At 40.0% G+C, this 27,341-nt stretch overlaps 1 long non-coding RNA gene across 1 annotated transcript; it reads left to right on the plus strand.

The window, feature by feature from the left end:
- Positions 1–9,546: 9,546 nt before the first annotated feature.
- LOC116717576 (uncharacterized) lies at positions 9,547–26,005 on the plus strand. Its single transcript, XR_004338764.1, has 3 exons — positions 9,547–9,557; positions 13,732–13,737; positions 25,891–26,005. It is a non-coding gene; the product is annotated as an uncharacterized LOC116717576 (long non-coding RNA).
- The last annotated feature ends 1,336 nt before the right edge of the window (positions 26,006–27,341 follow it).

Here is a 27,341-nt window from a genome sequence, read left to right on the forward strand (position 1 = left end):
TTGTTAAAAGAGAGACTCAACAAGTCCTGTTTGCAGTTTGACTGAAGCCTTGCAGAAAACTAGCATCGGACATTACCTGATAGGAGCATCTCTACCGAGAAAGATTGTGGCAAAAGTTTTCTTTAGCAGAGACAGGGAAGAATCTTTTGGGTGATGAGATGGATGGAGGTAAACACTGGAGCACCTCGAAGGGAAACCTGTTGGAGGCTTTACGTGATGAGAGACGAAGCAGGGAGTTTCAAGCCTTTCAGTCAGGAAAGTAATCCTGAAAACACAACCAAGGCTGTGCTTAGATCAATGGATGTCGATATGTTGGAAAACAAAACAAAAAAAACCCCAAATCAAATAATCATCTATCGACCGATACGAAACACTTATATCGCGATATGTTTTTCAGCTGTGTCCAGCCCCACTTATTTACTTCCTCTGGTTGGTCTAACACATAAAGTCCCAATAATTTGCATTAAATTTTGAGTCCATACGCGACAAAATGTGAAAAAGTTTAGGGGAGGATTCATGCTTTTGCCGCGCCCAGTGTAAAACATTCACATTGATCTAAACTTTTCAAGTATTTTAAAAATCACATTCATTATATACGGTCCACGCCGGGCGCTCTGCTGCCAACGTGCTGTTTGTATTTATGTGGATGCAGAGTGTGCATGTTGTGGTGGGTGGTAGGGGTCTAGCTTGTTATGACCCCGAGTTCAGTAACCTTGTCCGTATTGACAGCTCCTGCTATTTGGGGCCATAACTGTGAGGGATCCCTGTGGTTAGATTAGTGAGAGATGAATGCTCTTTGCCTGTGTGGGAACATGAGAGGCGGTCTGTGTGAATACTATGTCTGTTGCTCATTACCCACTTTACCTGTTGTCTCTTTGGGGGGTGAGGAGGACTTCGGATACTGTCTCATTTCCCTCAGTGTCATGGGAACGGAAGAAAAGGCGTCTACGGTAGTTTACGCTCCAATTTAGACATTTTGCAATCTGATTAATTCACTGTGTAATGCCTTTAGTTCATTGTTTATAGTAGTTTCATAATTTCCAGAGTGCATGCATTGCTGTGTGGGCAGAAAACCCCTTCACACTGTCACAGGATACGTAGATCTGTCCACAATAACTCAGAGATTTTGCAAAACTGTGATTTTTCTGCTGTGTTTGCACCTCACATCCAAACACAAGATTCGGAGACAAAAACTGAAGTTTTTAAACACTTTTTTTTTATTGGTTGTGAATCCATTCACTTTATGCACATTGTAAAACTTTATAGGATAGAAAGCTGAACAACATCTGAGCCCAAATTGTGTGTGTCCATTACTGCATCTGTTAACCATGAGCTTCATTTGAATTTTGATGTAGTTCATGTCAATGTTGCTACAACCTACAGGCATCCAAAAGGTAGAACAGCATTTTGATTCAAATCCCAGTCGTAACTGTTCTTTCCATAAACATTTGCAACAAAACATTCAGCTCAAAAAGACGTGACAGTGTGACAAGTTTTGGATTCTTGAGTAACATAACATTTCAGCAATACTTTTGAGAAACACTGAAAATCTATTTTTTTATATATAAAACAACAAAATATCTTAAAAATCTGTAATCGGCATAGAATCAGTCATTCAGCCTAGCTTTGATGTTCTCGAGGCTTACACATCTACACTATTCACAGACCTACAACTGGGCCTGTCATACTGGATAAATCATCCCAGAAATTATCGCAATAAACAATAATATTGTCATTTTGAGACCATTTTCAGCAAATAGTGGTGGCATATTAATGCAAATATAACCACAAAGTTAAAAAAAAAAAATTCTTAAAAATGTGTAACTTTGGAACTGAAAAACATTTTTAAATCTCCAAAAACAAAATAATAATTAAAATTGATTATGAAGTCTATGTAACTAAAATTGCATTTCAAAAAATCTTAATTTTTCAACTTAGTCATGGAAAATAGGCAAAAGTGGCAATTTGCCTGTTTATAAAAACTTTTGCCCTTTCTTTGTAAACAGGAAAAAAAAAAGTTCAAACTGGTCCCAAATGTTAGCAGCGTTTTTCAAAATGCCGTCTTTTCTGCAATATTCTTTAACCTTTGTTCAACTGGAAATGATCAAGCTCACTTCAATTCACCATGAGATTAATTCACTGAATGTTATGTTCATACCACCCATTTTTGTAAATCCATACAAAAACCAAACCGTGTGACCTGAGAACATTCTTCCCACATTTAGCTACCAACATGACAAGACCTCTTTACTTTTACCCTGAATTTCTGAAAAACCCTCATTATGCAGCGGCGTAAAACATCCTGTTTCAATGCGCAGCGCGTCGGTCACCAGTATTTTTGTCGCATGACCGTTTGCTGCTGCCAGGTCGTGTTTTGCAGGCTGGGCCAGACCAGACAGCTGCGGGCTTTCGGCTGCCGGCGACAACTGAATGCAGCTAAAGAGGCAGGCGAGGGAAGGAGGGGATCATCAGACCGGACGCCTAATGGGCAGAGCATGTGTTTATACGGCTTCTGACGACATCCTCCTTCCTCCTTCTGAGCCCACCAGCCATTTTCCTTAAACGTGTAATGACTCCTCATAATTAGCATAATGTGCCAACTTGTCTGCTGCTTTAAGCTGTCTCAGGGTATTTGTCTGAGCTCAGCCAATTACAGCCACAATGAGAGGGTGGGGGTCTTCAAGCGAGGGCAAATAGAGGCTCACATGATTGGCCACATCCCACTCACTGTTAGTCCAAATCCAACTATAATGCATTGTTAATAACATTAAACTTGACAATGGATTGTAAATCAGCTGAAGGGGAAGCTTTATTTCTTGCACTGGCTGCGCGCGTTCAGTGGATTCAGAGTTTTAATTGCAACACGGAAGCGGCTACGTTCATAAAAATCTGAACGTTTTTTAGTCAAAGCAACTGATGTATTTGATGATTTACGATAAAATTTATAATATAGTATGAAGTGGCAATATAAGTTTTTGGCTTGAGATTTTTAACATGTTATGTCAGATACAGTAGATTCTTTTAGACTATGCATGACTCCATCCATTGTTACAGTTGCGATTTATTCAATCTGAAACACTCAAACACCCACATGATTACAATATTAGTTGTTGATCAACATTCCAACTGCAGATCAAATAAATTCAAACCAAAGTTAAATAAAAATAATTCACACGTGTTGCACAAATCAAAAAGGTGTAGGCTGAGGCCATTCAGCGTATACGTGCACAACCCTTATGTGTTCGTTACGAATAAACCATTTCCACTCTTCATAGCTTTAGTATGAGAAATGCCAACAGATAACAGAGAAGCAACACTTTAAATCCAGACATGAGAAGAAAACATAACAATCAAGAAGAAAGATTGAAAAGTAAATAAATTTCCATCATGTAAGTTTCGATCAGATTTCAAATGTTCAAGTCCCTTTACAGCTTTTAATCATCTCAATTCCCTTTTAAACTAAATTACTTAATTTAAGAGATGCACATAGGTTTTAATGTGGTATTTATGCTTTGTTGCTTCATGTTGAATTTATTTGGTTATTCTTCAAGACGGGAATGACAAGAGAGCACATAATTCTTGGAAGGTACATTTATTTAGATACATCAGAAAACTACCACTACAAAAAAACACCGACTTTCCCTAACTGAGAATAATCTAAGAGTTGAAAATGCTTTAAACTGTGCCACTCTAGTTTCTTCTTTCTTCCTATACAGAGAGAATGGCAAAAAAAATATATACATGCATATCCAAAGCTCACTGGAGAACTGCAGTTAGGATTGGCATCCTGGAGGTCACCAAGTCTCCATAGCAACAGTTTATTCAAAAAATATCGTACACATCTTTACCAGATGTGCAAATATTCGTGGGGGGTCGCTATAAATATCCATCTGCTAGGTTTGCTCCCTGTCACTTAGCGCCATAAAACCAGAAAACATGTGGCCTGAAATAGTTTACTTGAAGAATCTCTCCAGTGTCTGTGAGAAGTTTCCTCCACTCCCAGAGTTCAGGTAGTGGATTTCTGAACCACTACTGAATTCACTGCAGCTTATTTCAGCTAGTCTATGAAACAGAAGTTCACGATCTGCAGACATGAATGTTTCAGACGGGTGATCGTTAATACAATACATATCTCTGTTTCCTTCCTAGTCATTTCATAATAAGTTCTATCGCCGCAGCTTCTTTCTTCTCTGGCCTGGAGTGAAAGTAGCCCAGGTTACGTAAACTGATGTCTAGACAGAAGTCGAACTTTAATTGACATGAAAATGTCACTTCTGTAAAAATACAAGGGGTCAACATTTGAAAACAAAGCTGATTTACAGAGACTGATGCTGCTAGATTGTAATCTCATATTACAGTTGGCCAGTATTTTGCAAAAGCATTCACATGCACACTCCTTTAACCTTTCTGCATTTTATCACAAAGAGAAGCGCAACTTTCAATATATTTTACAATAATTTTATGTGATGGACTTACAGAAGTAATGATTAGTGGCGGTTGTTAACAGTTTTCATAAAAGTCGACGACAAAATCCAAGCAACTGGCCACTACATGTTAATCCAAGGCATTTTTTAAATGTTATAACACTTATAACATTTAAAAAATGCCTTGGATTTAAGAAATGTTATAACACATTTTTATAAAAATGTTATAAGTCTGCCAGCGGAACTATAGCTATTTTTAAAATTACATTTAAGAAATCATTGACTTAAAACGAGCTGTTCTGCCTTGCTGAAAAGTTATTTGTAAGTTAGTTTTGCCTTATTTCAAGTGTATATTTGCACTTGAAACTAGGTTAACATTTGCGAAGATTTTGTGTTTTTTGCAGTGCATTAGAGTTGGTGGTTGCAAACGAGGCAAAACCTGGAAAAGCTCAAGGGGTGCGAATACTTTAGCAAGGTTTCTGTATTGTACAAAACAAAAAGCACATGAAGGCATATTCGACAATAACAATAATAAAAAACGTCGTTCTTCAAAACCCAACATCAAACAAAGTCCTCTGCCTTTATCTGTACATCTAAGAACGTGTTATGTAACCGTCGGCCTTCTGAGGTTTATGTAACCGCGGTTAAAATCTGATTAATCCGATCGCTGCGGTGTGTTCCATACCGCCTTGTTTATACGGAGAGACAGCCTGTCCAAACGGCAGAATAAACTCACGACCGACTCGTCAGACTCCGAGGATGCCGCATTCATCCGGCTCGTTTTAATCCATCACCGTATGATTCCCCCCTCCCCACACCCTTCTATACATCCGCGTCCCGGCAGCAGCGTTGAATATAATGTATCTGAACAGAAAAGAAAGGGAGGTGACAGAGTCAGTAGTTACTATGATCAAATATCATAGCTGGAGGCTAACTGGGCATCAGGGCCCACTGACAGACACAATCCGCAGGGAGTGAAGGAGTAGAGAGAGAGGATATCTGTAGCATAAGGTAAAGGATGGCTGTGTGTCGATATAAATCAACTTTGCTGAGGCTAATCTCTCAGGGTCTCTGGCAGGATAAATACTTTGCTTATAGATCCAACACGCCTCAGTCCCCGCCGCTCATTGGGCACGCTCGGTAGGCACAAGGCCTCCGTGGGCACGGCGCTGCCTCGCTCCCTTAAATCATTCCTCGTTCTAATTCCCATCCTTTTCCACTCTTTCTCTTTGACGCGGTGCGGCTGAGCGGCTCTCTGGCTTGGTGACTGAAAGAGGGATGAGGGAGATCTTACCCTCGTTTTTCTTTATTTCCTCAACGCCTCCCGTCGGCGGAGAAAGCCCTGCGAGGCCCTTTAATCTCACAGTTTGTGCGAAGGTCTCGCGGCGTTTATCGCCACAAACGGAGGCAATCTTAATGACAAAGACGAGTTTATTCTCCTTAAGTGAAATGGATTGAGAGGACTTGATCAAACTGATGGCTTGTGCAGGGTTGAAATTGTTCGGCTTCATCTGCTTTCTCCCCAAGGGGGAAATATTTGACGTCTTGTTCTGTAGAAACATTACATGCAGTTAACGGCTTATCACTGATAACGCTTGTTCATCAAGTTTATCTGTATCGCAACACGGCAATTTGAAGTATTTGTCATGATAAAGACATGACAAAATAAAATAGACAACGTGTATCACATTGGAGTGGCAAAATAAAGTGAAGGAATGAAAAGTTATGATCCAGATGAACCAACAACGTTCTAATTATCAATTAAAGTCTAAACAAGTTTAGCCTTGATGTAAAAGAACTTGGTGTTTCGGCAGTTTTGCTGTTTTCTAGAAGTTTGTTCCAGATTAGTGGAACTTAAAAACTGAATCATGCTTCTCAATGCTTGGTCCTGATTCTTGAGATGCAGAGCAGAGCCAGAAGATAATTGGTGGTGCACCACCTCCAACCTTCACTTACTGTGAACAATTTTCAACTTCTGCAGAAAGACAAAACCACAACAGTTCGAGGGATTATGAAACAGTGTTGGCATTAGCTTCTGTGATCTTTTTTATGTTTTAGATCAGGGGTCTCAAACTCCAGTCCTCGAGGGCCGCAGTCCTGCAACATTTAGATGTGCCTCTGCTGCACCACACCTGAATAGAATAATTAGGTCATTAAGGCTCTGGAGAACTGATCTACACAAGGAGGAGGAAATTAAGTCATTTCACTCCAGCGTTTTGTACCTGTGGCACATCTAAGAACTGCAGGACAGCGGCCCTTGAGGACTGGAGTTTGAGACCCCTGTTTTAGATGCTTCAAGTTACTTCAAGACTTGAATCTGGTTCCCGCCCTTCTCAGACTAGCATTTAGCTTCTGCCTGTGTGGTACGAACTAATCTGAAGTTATACTAAAATGAAGAGACGGAGAGAATTAGCCACTACTGCTTGTCTATAACCTCTTAATTGAGCCTTGCTTCCCAAAGAAAACACTTTACTGCTCCTTTAACTTTTCCTGCTCACGATTGGCACAGCGGAAATAAAAAGTCGCCTCGCCTCCTTGTGTCTGCAGTGACAGGGAGCATTTTCTCATATCCACCACGGTTTACTCCATTGTTCCCAACCCTTCCATTTACACCCGCCTTGCACTCTATTTTGTATCTGCATGTCCCCGGCTTCACCCCTCTCATCACAGTCATTGGTGAGAGGTAAAGACGTCCTCCCCCACAGCCGGCCTACCCCTTCCTGCCTCTCCATCCCTCTTCATCCCTCCCCTGTTTCCCTCTCTCTCTCTCTCCCTCTGTAATCTGGTCCTGTCTGTAACAGTGGAGTCGCTGGCTGATTGAAACAAACGGCCCCTGATTGCTGATCAGCCAGCTGTAAAGCCTGGCAAGGATATGAGCTAATGAAAAAAATGGAGCTGATTTGAGAGGCACAGAGCGTCGCTCACCCTGCTAGCCCCTGCTAGCCCCTGCTGTCCCCTGCTGTTACCCTCTATCCCTCCATTCCACCCATCACCTCCTCCACCTCACCCTGTCTGCCCATCATTGTCAGCTGTCCTTACTGAGGTGGGGGAGGAAACACGGGGAGATGTGCAGGATGGGCCGGGGCCGGTTGTTTAATGGAGGTTAAAAAGTAGAATTAGCAGTCACAGAAAGGTCCGGCACTTTTAAGGACTCTGCTTGCATTTACGTCAATGTGTGTCTTTTTAATCTGTGACATTAAAAGTAACATTACAATATCCAGTGCCTACAAAATAAGTATTAGTGTCTTCTGCTAAAGCCCAAATCCAAAGAAATTAAAGTTTCCTTACACCTTATTGGAAAAGAGCAGGTTTTGTTATAGCAGTTTGATAACTATGCCTTGCTTCTCTAATTTAAAAGAACAATCTAAAAACTCTCCTGGAAGATTTTTAATGATGAAAAGCAGGAGGGCAAGGGTATCGGCAAACTCAAAGTACGACCAATCCCGAATAGTTATTTTAAAAAAAGAATTGTACATCAAACATCAAAATAAATCAGGACCAAAAATGGAGCCTTAGGGTACACCATAGCAGATGAGGCTTTAAGTGGAGCAGCAAATCTTTATGTTCAAATGTAGTATTAAAGATACAATGAGTAAACATTTTCTAATGAATGATTTCATTTATGGGTGAAAATTCAATTTGAATATTTCTGAAGCATCTCGAGACACTTGACAGAAATGTTATTTCAATCCATTCACATATACATTCCAGTAGGTCCTAGTTATCAAACAGTGCATTAAATTCAGCTTTTCATACAAGTTGGCTTAAAAGGTTTACTTAAACAAACCCAGCACTGAGTCATTGACTTGCAGCATTTACTCCAACTGGACGAGAACATAGAGACAGTAGGCCAAACTCTCACGTTTTCTCATCGACTTTGTTGAAAATCTCTGACAAAACACACAAGTGTTCAGATGAAACATGAACTCAAAAAGTGTTCATGATTCAGCAACAAGAAAGAGTGTGAGCCAAGGCATACATCCATGGAGTTTCAAGTTGAAAACCATTGTTTTCCAATAGGAACTAAAGAAAAAAAAAACCCATCAAGCATCTGGATGATCTGCAAAACCTTTGGGGAAAAATATTCATCGTATTGAAGAGGCCATCTGGTGTAAAGCTAACACAGCATTTCAAAAAAAGAACATCATACCTGCAAATAAACATGGTTGTGAGATTGTGATGTTCCAGGGAAGCTGGACTATAATTGATGGAAACATGAATTCTGCTTTCTACAAGAAAATCCTGAAAGAGAATGTACATTGGCCATTATGTTGTCTTAAACTCTTAACCTATGCAGCAGGACAGCGACTCAAAGCACACCAGCATGTTCACCTCTGAAGAGTTCAAAAAACAAAGCTGGTTTTGGAGAGGCCTACTCAAAGTCTGGACTTAAATCCGACTAAAATGTTGTCTCATGACCTAAAACAGATTGATCATGCTCAAAAAGATGCTAATGTGCCTGAATTAACATAGTTCTAATGCAACAAACTTATCACTAGTTGCCACAAAGCCTTGACCTACATGTGCAGAAGAAGGACACAGAAGTGTGATGTGTATGTTCCCTGCTTATGGAAGTTATAATGGATGCCGTCATCTATGGAACAATTTTAAAGATCCTGGTAGTATTTTCAGTAGATCATAAGACAAAGGAAGCTAAGAAAAAATAAAGTTATTGATTGAGCCATTGTCTACATCCAGATTTACTGTATCTGTCTCCTTCTGGTGCAGAATTAAGACGCATGTCTCAAGTAAGTAAATGACGTAAAAGTTGGAACAAATGCAACATGGTCGTTCAGACTGCAGGTGATTTTGAAGCTATTGTATCCAGTTTAGCACCACATTTTAGCAATCCGATTTTTTTAATTTTAAATTTTTTGGCGGGAGAAAAGATCGGAATTAGATTATTCAGACTGCCAGGAATAAGTCGTATGTGGATTGTCTTTGCACGATCAATCTAAATCTCCTCTGACTCTAGCTAAATTTAAGGTAGAATTTAGCAGCACTCTATATTTATCTCGGTCAAACAGAAAAAGATTTTTTCCTGGCTTGTTTTCTAAAGTTTGACCCGTCACAGACGGCCTCTAATGGTTGTTATGGAAACTTGTTGATCTGAAGGTGCCACTTTTTGCTGCTGTTCTCCAACGGTGAGCGTTTGAGATTTATTCCATCTCCGTTACCATCCTACTGAAACTGGGTCCTCATTCTGTGTAGAGGCTAAAATAAACAGGCCTTTGTGTGCCTCCATATTTATTCCCCCAGGAAACAGCAGGTCATGGATTACTGATTAAAATGTTCCAGACACAACTAAAAAAAGAGAAAAAGATAAATAAATGCTAATGTTAAATTTACTTTAGGAGGATTGTTTGGGTGCCAATAAGTGTTGTACCGTAAATTTTCTTTATTTTAAAATTCTTCAAAAATGTTTGGTCGCTGCAGTAAAACTCTATGGTTACCCAAACATGTCTACCAGAGGCTGCCTTAACGTGGAGAAGCGGCGTACTTTCCTCCGTCTAACGTAGGGCGCTATTGCAGCAAACAAGAGTAGATTTGTGCACATAATGGCTCGCCAAGTCCACAATGAGCGTCTTGTGTTTGCTTTTCCACATTTTGATAATCTCCCCTCCCCGTTTTGGCGCGCACAAAGACACAATGTTGCACACTCTGACCCTCCCATCTTGTAGGGTCAGCTGCAAAGTGTGCAATAATTGCCAGTGGCAACTCATTAGAATTGGTGATTTGGTGAAAGTTAAGTTGGAAAAATAGGAGAAACACGGAAATGTACACAGGCCCACACACAAACGCAACAGCCACCACAAAATACACACAGACACACGCATGCAGTTCCACAACGAGAAGACGATAAATTAAAAATCTTCATGACCCTGTGTACACAAAATTAGCCATGGGGCCAACAGACCTGCATTAGAGCAGTGTGCGCAGTAACGGAGAGGAACTTTAATTGGGGGTCATTATTTAAGCCGAGAGACGGAAAAAAGGCTGAAGACTCTCATTTTCACTCCTCTTTCTCCTTCTTTTTTATTTGACAGGCGCAGTAAATTAAGAAAGTGGTGATATTTAATACCTTTTAACCTCCCCAAGACAGTTTTCTGATCAATTACTAGAGCAGGCTGTAATTGTTAGCCTGGATAATGATTCCACATGTGAGAGAGCGGCGTTAAGATGAAGCCCCGAGTGCAATTACCTTAAGCCCTTCAAGTGTACTGGTGTCTAGAGAGGACATTATGGAAGGAGCGAGCTGGTGAGACAGGCGGGGGCGGGACGGGGGGAACCTACAGAGAGGCTGGCATGGGAGGAAGAGCCGTAAACCTAAAACATCTCGACTTATCACATCAAGTAACATGTTCAGATTCGGCTTAGCTTTTTGTTACAGAGCATTAGTATTACCCTAACAGTAGCTGTTGTTAAATAGACATAAGGAAGATGGTAGGATGAATATATCTGTTTGAAACGGACAACTGGAGAGTAGCAGCGGCTTGAATGCAGGGTGAGATTTACAACAGCAGATGTAGCAGCATCAGCAGACTTTCCCCAGAAAACCCTAGATCCTGGCAGTATATGTCTCATAATAATGTTTGGAGGAAATGGATGGATCAAAATATGAAAGTATGTGATGAAGATAGGTGGCTTAAAATGTTCTAGGTGCCTCCCATTCCCCAATGTTCTTTTGGTATTTATTTTTCTTTTTTGAAGAAATTGAGAAAATTATATATATATAAAAAAAAGGGAGAAATAAAAAGAAAGGAAAAGATCCGGTGATGAAAAGGATCAAACTCTGCAGTGTGTTGTAGAGCACATCCAAAAAGGCTGATGATAAATGAATGCTTGTGAAGTGGGGTGATGGGTGATTTTGGGCAAAATTGTAAATCCAAACACGCCATTGGTTCAAGCGCCTTTATTTTTATAATTCTGTCATCTTTGGGAAATCTTTTTCTTAACTTGTCTCGGCTCAAAAAGCAAACTTTTGTGTAAAGGTGAGATTTCAAAGAGAGCCTTTCTGGTCTCGGCACAATTTGTCTGATTTATTAGCTTAGAGTTGCTCTTGAACCATAATAAATGGGATATTGACCAACATATTTTAATGACGATTTTAATGGCGGCACTTGACAAAATGTAATGTCCATTATTGGTTTTCGCCACTGTTGACTATATGATGTGTTTATGATGGGTTTTTTTTTATGTTTTCATGATGTGAAGCATTTGAACTCCCGTGTTGCTGAAATGTGCTGTACGAATAAAGTTGATCGATTGTATCTCAGTAGTGACGAAACATTTTAATTTTACATGTTTTTGACCCTCGCCAGATTTTAACTGGACAAATAAATATCAATGGGGAAAGTACAGTAGTTGCTAATTTTCTGGTTTTTCTCATTTGAATTGACGTTTTATATCTCCGGTACTCTCTGGATGAGTGGCACAAACATTTCCCCCTTTATTATGTGATCATAAAAGGAATAAAGATTTCATTGACTACCAACTGCCTTGTTTATAAAGTCTCTGTTCAATGTGAAATAATCCTGTCCACATTTGCTAAATCTAAAGATTTGAGATGTTAAGCTTGAAATGACCAAATACATTTCAGCTTCCTTAAAAAGTATGAAATAACCACAACTCAGGAAGTCAAATCCTAACTTTATGGCCATAAGCCCCCTGCATTATAAGGCAATATAATGCCAGTAGTGTTTACATCTTACTGTGGACTCTGAGCATGCAATAAGCAACAGTAAACTCATTCAACCCTAACCCTATCCCTATTACTATATTTACAGAAAGTATTTAAGTTGTCCCAAAGTCTTTACAGACCTGTATGGTGAACCATATTACTCATATAAAACTGGGTGTGTATCCCAAAGGTTTAATTTACAGGTGACTCCGTTAATGGGGAGATTTCATGAGTTTTGAAAATGAGAAAGAAAAAAAAAAAACTCACACAATGCCATGTTGTAGAAGATAAAAGTTCATTTCGTGCATTATTTACCATGTGGTGCTCAGACTTCTGAAGTGATCTTGGAGAAAACTGTGAGCTGATTTTGAAGAGCTGCTGATGCCGAGCAATTCAGATTATACTCAGGCAAATGTTTCTCTTTACCCGACAGTCCTGCAGAACTTTGATTTTTGGTGTAGAGGCTTTAATAAAACTTTTTTTAAAATAACACAGCACAACTGCATGTTTTGTTTTTTTTTTGCCAGTGACTGCATTCGCTTATTGCAACAAACAGAAAGAAAGATGCAATAAAAGACACTATTGGACAGCTTTACTCCTCACCACACTCGGCGTTAAAGCGACGTCCTCTCACTTATCTACATGTGGTGCATAATCAATTTTTGAACCTGGAACAGTTCTGAATATTCATGTCGAGTAACGACAACAAAAAAAAAGAGCAAAAATATCCTACTCGAGTGAATGCATCTTTGGCGAAGCTGTATTGTCTTAAAATAAAAGGTGTCTTCCAAACAAAACTTGCAGGGAATACATATTTAATGTCAGTTTTAAATGTGGCTGAGCTGTAACTTAATGAATCACTGCCACTCTGGCCTATTTTTTTCTCTTCCAAAATCAAATAAGATGTGTATTCCTTCACAAAAGGCCTTCAAGGAGCAGGAGTCAAATGACACGTTTACTTCAGTTCACGCACCTCGAGCATGCAAAAGACCTACCGCTTAACAGACTTTAACGCCCTAATTTGTGACTTTCCAACCTTGAACTAATCCACTGTTTAGCATAAAATGCTAACTTTGTCGGGGGAGGGAGGAGCTCGGAGAGAACGCGAGCAAATAGTACAAATTTCAAAACAAACAAAAATGCTTGATTTCTTCAAATCTTGAACAGTTGGTGGTGGTATCTGGCTCTGTGACCCGGCGCTCACAGCAGGCAGAGCGGAGTGGCGTGGCCTGACCTCCTGTCTGCGGAGAGGCTGGCTGGAGGCTGAGGAGAGTCAAGAAGGAGACGGGGGGGTTGGAGGGGCGAGGAGGAGAAGAGACAGGCAGAAAAGGACGAGGGCAAAACAAAATACCGTACGCCCGCACAAGAAACACACAACACGTTGAACCCACAGCCACCCTCCCCAATATGAAATATGTTGAGGCCATCTGGGGTTTTTTTCTTCTTCTTTTTTTTTTTTTTTTTTTTCCATACAAGTAAACAACAATACACTGTCAATACCAACAGGCCTGGGTGAGTGCACTTGTTTAATACTGCATGGATATAAATTACTGTTAGAAGTTAAAGGTCCTGGGTTTACTGTATGAGACGAACAGGATAGCCTCGCTCGAGTGTCGTTCATACCAGAGTTGTGTTGGCAGTAACACTTTTACTTCTCGCTAATGCACTGTATGAATTAACCGTGCTGGGAATTTGTTGCGTATTATCCTCTCGCACCGTGCAACTTCTTATCGAGGGAAAGTGATGGGAAAACCGTCCAGAGTGCTTCGTTTGATAAAAGGTTTATTATGTTACACGTATCAACATCGTGCAACGTTTGACTCGTGGACTGAAGCAGAAATATGCAGTGGTTCCTGCCTGCAGTGGTTTGCGTTAGCTTAGTAAACCTCCGTAGCCTAAGTTTTCAAATCGTTTTTTTTAAATTGAGAAAAGTACATATATTAAGAATCAAAATTTTTCAACCAATGTTATGAAATAACTGGGATTTTTTTTTTTTTTTTAGGAAAGTAATAGAATTTTAACAAGAAAATGTTAGTTTACTTTAACATTTTTCTGGTTACTTTTATGATGTAATCTGTGGTATAAATATGATGCTACAGGTCAGCTTTTTTACCCTCTAACAGAGAACATGCCTTTTAAGTCGGACAGTTTGTTAATCTGGAGAACAAAACCTAAACACAAATGCAGAGACAGCAGGATAATGTGGGTAGTAAAATAAGAAATCTTCAATAAATTGTTGAAAATTTGGGGTCACCAACTCTCAACACCAATGTATTTCAGGTTTTTAAAATTTTTTTTTTAATGTGTAGAGCATTGTAGCTACCTTCATTTGGCCAGAGGTGTTCCCCAGAGAGCCCTTCTCGAGTCTCTTATAATTATTCTACATACCAACTATTATAGTAATCAGGTCTCAAATAGTTACTTGAATTATGTTACAGATTGACTTTTGCATCTACACATTATTCTCCAAAGCAAACTTTCTCATGCTAAGAAAAAAAATTCTCCAATTCAAAAACAATATTTAAAAAAAAAAAGAAGAAATTTATATGTTGAGGCAAATCAAGGTTCTGTTCTTGATTTTAGTATCTGAATGCAAACACTTCTGTATTCTGCTTGATGTACTGCTTACTTTTAAATACAGATTCAGCAGCCGGTCAAAACCGGCTTTGAATCTTTTTTCTTTTTTGAATCGATCCTTTTCTTTCTTATTGCGGGAAAAAAAAACAACAAAAAAAACCCCTTATATCTGCCTTTTGCCTCAATTGAATGATGATGACTCATATTCACGCGGATATGAATGCCTGTTCACAATTCATACATGCCCTTGATACAATCTGCCATGGAGGTTTGAGATTCATTTCATACATTAACAGTCTGACTCATCTTTGCATTTTCATACTGAATGGCCCGTTTCACCTTGCGTAGACGAAAGGTCAAATTCAAAAAGCTGTTCCTCACCTTCTCTCTTCAGATCAATAATCACAGTTTGGAAACCAGATCCTGTACAAAAAAACGTGCACGTAAATTCATTTTTATTTCACTGTTTTAGTTTGACCTAATCAGCTTTACCTAAAATGGTCAGAAGCGTACACACCAGCAGCAGACAGTTTATGGTTTTAGAAGCCGAAAAGCGAAGTGACGCGGTGGAACAAGTCAGTGGAGTGATGCTTCACGTTCAGTGGAGTTGAGGTCCCTCGACGCTCCTGCCTTCATAATAGAAACAGACGAGGATGATTTACCTCCGCAGCCACGGAGATGATCCATGCAGCAGATGTTTTACACTTTCTGACCATTTATTTGTGGAGTGGTAAAGCAAAAGCTGGGGGGGAATCGGGGAGGGAGCATAATTAGGATTTATGGACTGAATCTGCCGAGTTGCAAAGGCGACTGATGATCCCTTCTGTAAGAAGTGTCTTTGTGTGCTAGGTGAGGGATAACGGACGGCGCCATGTTGACAAGGGCAAGGACGAGAAGTTAGATGTTTTAACGCTGCTCAGTGGGCCCCTCATCCGCTTAGTGCGGGAGCAAAGGCATCGCATGTCTGTGCAAACACACTTCCCTCTTCAACACACACTCACGCACCCCGACAGACAGAGAAAAACATGTCCGTCTCTTTAAGGAAAGGATGAAGTGGCGCTTGGGTGGATGCTAAAGCTGCACGGGTAGCATGAGCGCTGACAGAAACACAGGCACGTTTCTGCAAATGTTAAACACGCAAAGAGGTTGATTAATGATACACATGAAAAGATGAGTACACTGCAAATACACACAATCCTACCAAGTCATTTTGGTCAAGTTTCTAATGCAAAAATCTTAGTTGTAATGTTGATGGAGAAAGTGTTTGTTCTATTGGCAAATAAAATAACTTTTAACATGGCAGATTATTTTTCTTACATTAAGGAATTATTTACTTAAAACAAGCTTCTCTATCTTGCTGAAAAGTTACTTGTAAGTTTTGTCTTATTTCGAGCGCACTAAAGCATTTGAACTAGAAACTAGACCAAAAATACTTCATGACATTTTGCATTTTTGCAGTTTAAGAGTGGTCATCTAAATGCAAAATATTTCCGGAGCTGCGTTTCCATTACAAATGTGCGCTAAAACTTTGTCAAGATTACACGAATGTCGGGAAAACACAATTTTCTAATTGCTGTGTTTATGTTAAATAAGAAACACATTTAAAATCACACGTGAATAACTATGTTCACATGACAAGTCATTAAAGACATGAAACATGAAGAGACTCGTGACGAGAAGAAAGCGTTTCCGTTGCAGTTTTCCAAAATAAACCAATTTCGATACGGCCAAACAAAACGCCTCGTCCTAGCACCAAAACTGTTTAGCAAAAAACAAAAACAAAATTGTAGTTTCCATTAAGCAAATTCATTTTCAAAATCTCAAATTGCGCATGGAAAAGTCAAATATAATCTGAAACTGTAGTGACAACCGAAAAACCCAAAAAACAAGATTCTTATTTCTTCTTTAATGTATTTTTCAAATCTCATTGTCATCAACACTGTATTATGAAATGCCTCATCTTCTGTGTAATTTCCCCTCTAAAGACCACCAAACATCACAGACACAATGCGGTTGGTACAATCCCCGATGTCCTCCAGCTCGACTTGGCTCTCGAGGTCGTGGAGGCAACAGATCGCCCTCAGACACTCAGCATATGTCCGAACAGAAACTTCTTCTAATGCAAGCGATTCCATTTTATTGGAGCGCTTTTATTTCATCGCTACATCGCACAGCCGCGCATGATCGTAGCTCTGAAGTACCTCGGCTACATCGGTCTAATGGGGAGTCGACCAGATGACTCCCATTTTTATCTCCGTTTCTGTTTCCGAGCCCCTAGCCTGTAGCCCGAAGCTTGCCAATGGCCATTTAACTGGTTATTTACAGTAAACATGACTATATCCCCTCCAAGGCGTTGCCAGCGTTTGGTGGCGAGAGCAAAGAGTGTTAAATTGGTATTGAAATGTCGACGTCTGGATTTCCTTCTCTCCCTTTTTTCCCCCCCTCTCTGCAATCGATGTGGAGCAGGGTTTGTTTGTCTAAATGTTAGCACTTTGGAAGAGCTCCACAGCTGTGGGCGCCCAGATCACATTGGAGGTTTCGCCGGATACACACACTCACAGACGGACACGTACACACACTGCTCACTCAAACTCTGACAGGCAGCCATGTTGGGCTGGCAGCTGAACAACACAAAGCTTTTATCTGTCAGTGGTCAAGCCTGACTGAACCCCCGCTACATTATAGGCACTCACACACATACACACACACACCCGCATGCAGTCTGTCCCCTCTCTCTCTCACACACACCCACACACCCCCACACCCCCACACACACACACATGCGCTTTGAAAAAGTGCCATTTCTATTTTTTTTTCTCTTTAAAACCTGGCTCAAATCTGCTCTTTTCCGGAAATTAGCCATCTGTGCTGCCCGTGAGTGACAGAATGTTCATATCAATCCTTCCAGGAGATGATGAGCACTCCGTCTGCACAGACAACACCCACACACACGCGCACACACACCCCGCCACATTTCCAGGAGCAAGTCATTCGTGAATTTGTTTTCACCATGGATAATGGCACAAAGTGAACCCTCCATTTGAAACAGATGATTTTTGTACTCATTCGATCGGTCTGTCGTACCAATGCAGTACTTTCATCCGCAAACACACGAATTTGACATCATGCCACACGTGACAGAATGCAAGTGGAAAGGGGGAAACGGAGAGCAGGCAAACACAAACAGACTTCCAAGTTTCCTGCAGGACAAAGATGGCTGGTGGTTAATGAATCTTAGTTAACACCATTAGACTGAAAGATGAGAGCTGTCCGAAAGCTCCTTCCTGTGTGTGCGGACTGTTTCTTCTTTTTTTTTCTCCCCTTCCTCTTTTCCTCCTGTCTCTCTGTCTTCTTCTTCCTCCCTGTCTCAATATTTTACGCTTGAATTTCGACGAATGGCTTTCATCAGCAAAGCGCATCTCATTAGCGGCGATGATGCACCGTATGTTGATCATCATCATCTGTGAGTGGACTGATGAGCGATGAATGTCAGCCGTAATGGAGGCGACGGCGACGCGTCCCGTAAACCCGCCGCGACACGCACCCGCGCTAATTACCCCGCGTAGCGCCGTTACCGGCAGCAAAATGACTGCAGCGGGCCCCCGTAGGAGCAGAAGTGGAAATGACAATCATAATGAACCATATCAGGTGCATCAGTTCACTAAATGCAAGCTGTGTCTGGTATGGAAGAAAAAATAAATAAATAAGATAAAACATTCTCCAGGCCTTTACGTCTGGGGACAAATTTGCGAAACTGATGACGGATAGATACGATTAATCTGATGGAAACGGCTTTGGAACAAACAGGTCTATATCCCAAAGTAGTATGTTGTACTATCTTCAAAACTGTCTTAGGATGTTTGTTGTATAACTAATAACTTGGACATATGTTGCTTTTTTATTTCGAGTTGTTGAAATTTCAAAGGTAAATATACTCCTTATGTTTTCCTCCATTCATTCTAAACCAGATTGTTCTCATGTTTGAGGTTGCAGGGAGTCAGTGAGACATATGGGCTGCAAATTTGCAATAGGTTATACATTTATGTAGCAATATAATACAATACTACATCAGTAATTATACTGCTATGAAAATGATTCAGCTATATAAGATATTAACGGCATTTAAAATAAACACAATTCAACCCACAGCTAATGTTGCTTCTCAGCACTTTACAAAACAAATAATCAAATTTATGTACAAAAATATGAAATTTTGACCAATTTTACAGAGAAATTCTAATTTCAACAACTTCATGTTGTTGAAACACAGAAGTACAGTAAAGAGTTAAAATACGGTTAAACAAGGAAAGATGGAACAATTTATTCTCTATCCAGAGAAAATACTAAAGGCCTAATAACCTTAGTGTATGTAAACTTCTGAATTTGAAGAAAGCAAAAAACTAAATCTCCTGCTGATCATTCTGACATTTGTCAAATAGTGACCGCTTTCATACGAAATGCTAAGTTTGAGAAAATGGTTTTTATGTATTGTTTTTTTTAACATTATGACAGGAGACACACTCTTCAGAATGGGAAAGACAGGAGAACATGCTAATTAATAGAGACATGTGGGTTGATTGATCTTGAGTCAGGAGATGACTACAAGAAAATTGATGTCTCAACTGCTAAAACAACACAGGATATATTTATATTTATTTCCCAACAGGACAATTCTGATGTTGTAAAGGACATCATCAACCCTGCCAAGATGTTTCTCTATATGGCTAAAATGTTTTCATATTAAACATAAAAATCTTGACGTTAAAGAAACCCAGTCAACACTGAACAACCATCTGGTTTTGTTGAGTGAATTGCTAATGTTAGCCCCTCTGTCCAGACAAAATTATATCCATGTTTTTTTAACGAAAGCAGTGACGAGTTCAGATATTAGACTAGCATAATTTAACCCACTAAATCTCTTAAAGTATGCTGCATTGAGCTTAGGCTGCTGGAGAACATACTGACCACATTTCCTCGTTTTGTTAGTTAATTCGACTACTGTGCATTACGTCCAGTTATCGCTGCCATTAACTTTATATCCTCTGGGGTGTGCAGTGGTGGCGTAGCGGTTAGCGCGACCCATATTTGGAGGCCTTGAGTCCTCGACGCGGCCGTCGCGGGTTCGACTCCCGGACCCGACGACATTTGCCGCATGTCTTCCCCCCTCTCCTTCCCCGTTTCCTGTCAGCCTACTATCATATAAGGGACACTAGACCCACAAAAGACCCCCTGGAGGGGTAAAAAAACAAAAAAAAAAAACTTTATATCCTCCATCTCTTTGCTCTCTCAATAAGTCACATGTGACCCTGATGATAACTAGCTGTGACACCTTGCTAGAGGGGGCCATTGCCTGAGCCGTAGCTGCCAATAACTTAAAGAACCTTTGAAAGGCTTGATGACGATCCCTTGGCTTCGTTCGCATCAGTTAAATGGAGGCAGCGTGTCTTAAGGAGACGCCACAAACGCGTGGCTTTCTTGTGTGACGTCATAGAAACGGCCTAAAAAAACTGTGGGCCTCAAAGATTATATTTGGGTACAATTTCCAGATGCCTGAAGGAGTCGCATTAATCTGTTCAGACATTTAAAGTGTGAGCACCATGTGAATGTCCAACTGTCTTACACTAAGTTGAGGACAGGTTGTGTATCCCAAAGATTTATGTTTGGGATGTAAATAAATGCGGTGGGCACTCTATTGACTTCTGGGGATAAAAATGTAACGACAGTGAACGTGATGGCCGGGAGAGGACAAGTTTAATACCTGAACATGTTTTATACCTGAACAAAAGCAAAAGAGCTAAAGCTGCTGGTAAGGGAATATCATTATCAAAACTAAAACGAGTTTTGTTCATAAAAAGCAACTCTTAATCTCCCGTTCAAACCAGTCAGCTGTGCAAAACACTCAGTGGGAGCTAGCTAGTTTCCAGGTTTCTGAGCTTCTGCCTCACAGAGCACCTTTCCCTGTGTCTTCCCTACTCAGCTCCTTCAGACTAGCCAGAAGCAATTAGCAAACAACTGCACATCTACTGAGCTCATTCTACTAGCTACCACTCAGTGCAACACTGCTCAAAAACAATGCTAAAGAGTTAATAGAGGAGTGATGTCATGATGACTTCCTGAAGGCAGAGTTTCAGAAGGAGCAGGAGCCTCTTAAAGAGACAGATGCCCAATTTCGAGGTGTTAAATTACAAATTTCTTTTAAGTCATTTTTGATTTATGTAGCATTTTGTAACAACTGAAGGGTAACGTAATGACTTGATTTTGCTATAACGTGGCAGTATGTACATAATGCTGCCCTGTTTAATTTATGGAGACATTTTCTGTTGACTGATGAAACTAAAATTGGAGTGTTTGGTCATGGTCACATTTATATAAAAAAAGAAAATTACAAGTCAAAAAATTATTATTTTGCCGCAGGAGGGACTGGTGCACTTCACTAATTAGGTAGAGCTTCTCAAAAAATCAGCCAAAAATGGTGAAGCTTGGAAGTCATTGGGTCTACAAGATAACCCCAGTCATAATGCCAAATTGGTTACAAATTTAGCAACTTAAACTCAACAAGGCCAATATTTATCAAGGCCATCACAAATCCCCGATCTCAGTCCTTCAGATAATTTTTGGCCAAATCTCAAATAATGTGTTTGAGGAATGCTGCCTACAAACCTGACTCAGTTACAGCGGTTCTGTCAGGAGGAACAGCCCCAAACTCCAACAATCTACTGCGAGGAGCTTGTGAAACAATTCGACTGAAGTCATACGTTTATTTTAAGACTGTTTAAGCGCCAATAAATGCGGTGGGCACTCTATTGACTTCTGGGGATAAAAATGTAACGACGGTGAACGTGACGGCCGGGAGAGGACAAGTTTAACTTGTGCAATAATATTTCTAATTATTGTTTTATGACAGACCTTTGGGACTCCAGACTGTGGTGAATGATTGTGACTTCATCACTAAATACATAAACATGTTTAATTTACTTCAGTTTTCACAGCATGATGGAGAAAAGATCTATAAAGCATCTCAGAATTAGTTTTGATTGTCCGTTAGTAATAACAAACCCTACTGTAGAAGCACAAAGCGAATATTTACAACAAAGTCATGCCACCACAAAGCACCAACTCTTGTCCAACACAGGTGTTTCCCTTCACAGGTGACAGAAGGAATGCCGAGGTAGCACTATATATTTTTTTTCCCCCTTTTGTCTGAAGGCGTTATTTTGTGATATCACACCTCATGCTAACTTGCAAATTATTGAGAGCCAGGGTAACAATAGCAGACGACTCTTTTGTCCTCTCACCACTCAGGTTTCGACTGCTGATGCTGTGATTCTCCTAAAAAAAAAGAGAAGAAGAAAAAAAACCCCACTTTGGCTGCCACACAAATGAGACGGAGAGAGAAAACACCGTCTGTAAAACACCCTCGGGGCTCCAGTCTCAAAACCAGTGGTCAGTCTGGAAGGTGTGGGCGGTTTTTGGCCAAGGTACTTGTTGTTTTTCAGCAGCTTCAAACTTAGTTTTTCCCGTCGCTTTACTGTTTAGTTGATCAATAGTACCTAAGAGCACTTTCTTTTATCTTTGTATTTATTTCAATAATTATTATTTTAGACTTAAAATGTAACATTTTCGTTGGTTTGCAAACATTTACTCCCCCCCCCCAAAAAAAGTAATAATAATAATTGCAAATTCTCCTGTAGCTCTCTTCTGCCCGCATGTGTTTATTCCCAAAAGTCAGCTGGACTATCTGGTTGTTTTGTCTAATCCGAAGTCTCCGACTTGTATGGAAGAGTGCGTTGGAAAGAAAGAAAAGCAGTGTGCGTGCACCTCCGCTCCAGTTTGGAGAGATTTATGAGTGGACCAAACCAAAGAGTCTACGAGTGTGTACAGAGGCAGAGTTTGTGGGGGGAGAGATTTACGATCCCCTGTTTGGGTCATAATTCAAAGTTCATGCTCACATATATCACATTTTGAATCACATAGATTATGAGAGGGAGCAGATTTATCATACACAAAGGTAGCACATGTGCAAGCTCCAAAAAGGCAGAGAAAAGCAAAAAAAAAAAAAAAAAAGACGCTCCCAAACTCTCACACCAGATGCTTGTTTCATTCTAAGGCAACATGATCCCATACTTACAGTTAGACTTGTAATTTACTGACCCAGAATGTTCCCAGTGATTGCTTTTAAAATACGACCTATTCATCTTTACTTGCATCAAAGCAAAAGTTGATATTATATAGAGTATATATACTGCATATATATACATACGTACTGTATATGTTTCTCTTAAAACTTCCTTTCGGATCGTAGCGGCTGCAAGACTTTATCGAGTATTAAAAATGGCTCGACGTTGACGTCACGTTCAGCGCTTGAGAGCCTCCTTTACAAGTCTATCTTGATGTAAACTTTACTTTTCTATTTCCAATGATTTACTGTTTGGAGTGGGTTAAATATTTCATGTGCCACCGAGGCCGCTCTGCTGAAACCCATTCTGCTCTCGGCACACAAGCCCATCTATTTCTGTTCCCGTTTGTTAAATATTAACCACACATTCCCACCGTCTCATCCACTGTGAATAGGCGTAAATGTGTTTATGTTTGGGAGACGGAGATGCCGCGCATGAAATCTCTCCGTTTGTGTGTTTGGGTGTGTATGTATGCATCAAGTGTTCTAGAGGTTCTGGATTTTAGCTTCGACAGTGGTCTGCTTGGTGTCGCAATAACAACAAAACAAACTCATGCTAGCTGTTTTGATCCACCATTTAAAAAAAATAAATATTTAAAAACAGTTTATAATAAGCAGTAATTAATTGTGTTTATTACAAGGGCAATTGTTGTTAAACATAGTTACACCAATAATTTTAAATAAATATTATTGCAAAGTTAAATACTATTATAGGAGTTGGCACACTTAGCAGTGGTGGCGTTATCAAAGCAGCAGCGTTTTTCCCTGCGTGTGTTATAGACAATGTAGATCCTTACCGTGTCTGACAAATATTCGACTTAAATCTCAGCTTATTCTCTGATAGAAAGCTGCTGAAAGTCTGGCTCTCTCTCGCTGTGCTGCAGTACTAATAGACCGCAACACCAGACTTGCTATGAGCGGCCATCTTCTCTGCCCAGTTGTTTTAAATAAACATTAATAAGAACAAGGACAAAACAGAAAAATGGCCAAATGAAACCTTCGCTACATGCATCACCTCGGCCAGACTAAAAAGGGGCAGTAGCCCAGGGCCCTAATTTTTTGTGGGGCGGCTCAAAGATATGCGAAAATTGTCCTTTATATGGAAGTCATGGATCCAAATCAAGTGCGTTGTATTATTTTAGGATTTTTAGGAATATAAACAATGTTCAAGTATTTGGAAATTATTTAGTCAATTAATTTGGGAACAACATGGAGTTATTGGCTAGAGTATTTATTATTAAACTACCACACATCAATTATTACCTCCTGATGTAAAGGATTAGCTATTACTTTACTGTAATCTGCATCAGTAAAATCATTTTTCCTTCGTGTATAAGACACCCAAACTGGCTCCAGCCCACGGGCCCACATCCTTGTAAACCCGGTCCTGAGTATCACAAACAAGTCTATGAAAGGTCTGAAAATTTGCATCCCTTTTTCTGTAGCTACTTTCTTTGTTCTGTTTCACCTGTTTCTGTTTCTCCGCTCCTAAAAAGCAACTGACCTTCATAGCAAGTAGTTTGTTTAAATTTCCTCCTTGAAGATGAGTGGCTATTCTTCTGGTATCCCAATCCTCTCTCACCTTCTCACAGGCTGGAGTGTACACTTGTGCTAGGTACAAAATCAATCAAGTGCAGTCATATGTCTGTAGTGCAGGCAGCTTCTTGCTCATTGATTGATGGGGTTGAAGTAAAACCTGCAGAGTAAAAAATAATTTCTTGACTGAAACTTAACTTCTTACATCATACTTTTAATTGTTGAGTGCTTTTTTATCAAGAAGCGTGTCTTTTAAACTCTTTACTATTTCACCATTCATTTGCAGTTTTAGTCTTTTTGTCTATGGCAGAGATTATCCTGGCCATTGTTGCAAACCTGTTGCAACTTTTCCTACCGTCTAGTTTAAAAAAAAAAGGGAACAACTTGGCTACCAACTTTTTCTGGTGTAACGACTCTAACTTGAAAGCTCATATCCATTGAAACCTTACTGCTTTAAATGAGCTTCTCGCCATCTTAAAGGGCCAGATGCAGCAGTCCCTCCCAGCTGCAGTCCAAAGAGGTGATGTTTACCTCTTCACATACAGAGACCAAGGACATTTTCAAAAATGATAGTCTGACGGGCTCGATTCAGTTGGGGACCAAAATTGCAATATTTATATTTTCAGATGGCGTAATTTGCTTTCATAATGCAGCGTGTCAAACGATCTAAACCCTTCAGAAAAACTTTTTCCAAGAACTGAGGGAAATTACACAAAAACCCCACGAAGAAGACCTGAGTGCAACTTCCTTCCTCATGAAATGTAAACAAAAATGGAGTGGCGTCAAATTTTAGGAGTTGTAACGGATACACTATTTAAAATAAATTAAGAGTTTTCTAAATTAAGTATGACAGATTGTTTATGGATGTTTGTCTGTTTTGATTAGTATTTTTGGTTTTTTTTTGTTTGATTTAATGGTATTTACACTTTGTAATGTTTTGGGGTTTTTTTTTGTTGTACCTCTTGGGCTGCCGTAATTAATGAGGGCGGGCCCTTTAAAAGCTGGTAGTATCTCATGCCAATCAACGACTTGAACTGTCAAGCTGAGTAGCATGCAGAAATCAAGTGTTCCCCAGTGAAAGCAGCGAGGTACGTTTTGTTTTGTTGTTTGTATTGTAAGTTTATGTTTGTATTTTAATATTTGTATATGTTTTAGTTTTCACGGTGACTGTGGTGACTGTGGTGACGAATCACCCGAAGAAAAAAAAATAAAAACGCTAAATTCACCCGTTGAGACTTGCTGAAGAAATTCAACTGCTGGGGAGCTGCTACAGGAGTTGTAGGATTTCTCTTTTGTCTTTGGTAAAAGACCACAAGCTACTTCTCCGTTAGCCCTTGCTTTGTTTATATTTACCCAGAAAGCCTTCGCTATAGTCCGCTTCCTGTTTTTGGAGCAGTCTCTGGTCCACTTGGGATTCACATATACATTTTAACTTCAACATCACTTCAACTGAACCGAGAGCTAGGTTTTTTTTATTTCCATTTTTTTCTCCAAAGAGTTTTTGCAGACAATAGGCAGACAGAAAAGAGGGCGAGGAGAAGGGGGAGGACATGTGGCAAAGGTCGCCGGGACCGGGAGTCGAACCCGCAACGTCCGCATCGAGGACTAAGGCCTCTAGTCGTGCTAACCCCCTGCGCCACCGCAGCACGCCCCGAGAGCTAGGTTTTAAGGCAGACTGAAGTTTGATTTTTTTTTGTTTCACTTCAGAATTTGATCGCACATTGACACCTTCCCAATCAAACCGAACTTTCCAATAAAACAAACTGGAGTTCCATAAAAGTGGACTAAACAGGTGTGGTGTGAATACACGCTAAATGAAGGACATGCGCACAAAATTGTCCTTTTTCAAAGCCATTTGTCTCAAACACTCTTCAATTTGCAAAATAATGCAAACTAAAAGTAAAAAGTCATCAAAAATGCTGTTGCTGACCAATTCTATTAAAAAATTGAAATGAATTCATAGGTTTTGATCATTATGTAAACTAGGGGATGATGTCTTTTGATGATTTTGAGCGACGTTTTTTGGTAGCAGCATTTCTTGCAGGGTCTGTCACGGGGCGTTTCATACAGACCATTCAACAGTTGGTGCACAGCGTGTGGATATACTATAGCAAATATTGATATTTTAAATGTACATCAGATTTTTAGAAAGTCTCAATTTGAAAACTACCAAATTTCTACAGTTTAACATCCAACTTGAATTAAAAAAGGGTTTCTGGTCAAAAACTAGCTGGGGAGAAAATAACCGGAGCAACTTTTTATTTAACATTATAACAGTTTTTTGTTTTGCATATCGTGTGCTCAGGACAGATAATAGGACTTATAAAGGAGCATTCCCAAACCTCTCCAGCCCCTATAAGTTTAAGTAGAATAACAGAACTCGTCTTATTATCCCATCTTGCGTAACTCACAAATATATATCTTTCTGTAAAAATGCATTCACAAAAACAAAACAAAAAAAAATCTTTATTGTTTTCCTGACTCAGGTAGAAGAACACAGTGAGAATCCCCTTGTGCCGCTGATGCAATGCTGCCTTTTTTTTTTTTGTGCGAACCCCTCTCGCCGGCCCACGCCAGACAATTAACGAGAGTGTTTTGTTTTCTGGAGGCTCGGTTCTCGTGAAAGTCAGCGTGATGAAGCTCTTGTTTTTTATCTTGACCTTGTAGGAGCCTCCATCACCCTTCCAAATTAATATTCAAAAGCCCTTAATTAAAAACCCGCCACCCCATCCTTCTCTGGAGCAGGATAAACAAATCCGGGGCTGTGTTTGTTCCCTTCTGGCCCATCCCATACTCTGTTTTAATGATTTCACTTCAACCTCAGAAAAAGGGGTTGGTTAAAAAAAGATGCAATGTGGCACAATGCAGCAGAATGTGACATAAAAAGATGAAGACAAGACATAGCTCCGGGTGAGTGAGGAGAGAATGGGAGTTTGAGGGGGGTTGG

The sequence above is a fragment of the Xiphophorus hellerii genome, chromosome 3 (genome assembly GCF_003331165.1).
Source record: "Xiphophorus hellerii strain 12219 chromosome 3, Xiphophorus_hellerii-4.1, whole genome shotgun sequence".
In the NCBI taxonomy this organism is placed as follows: Eukaryota; Metazoa; Chordata; class Actinopteri; order Cyprinodontiformes; family Poeciliidae; genus Xiphophorus; species Xiphophorus hellerii.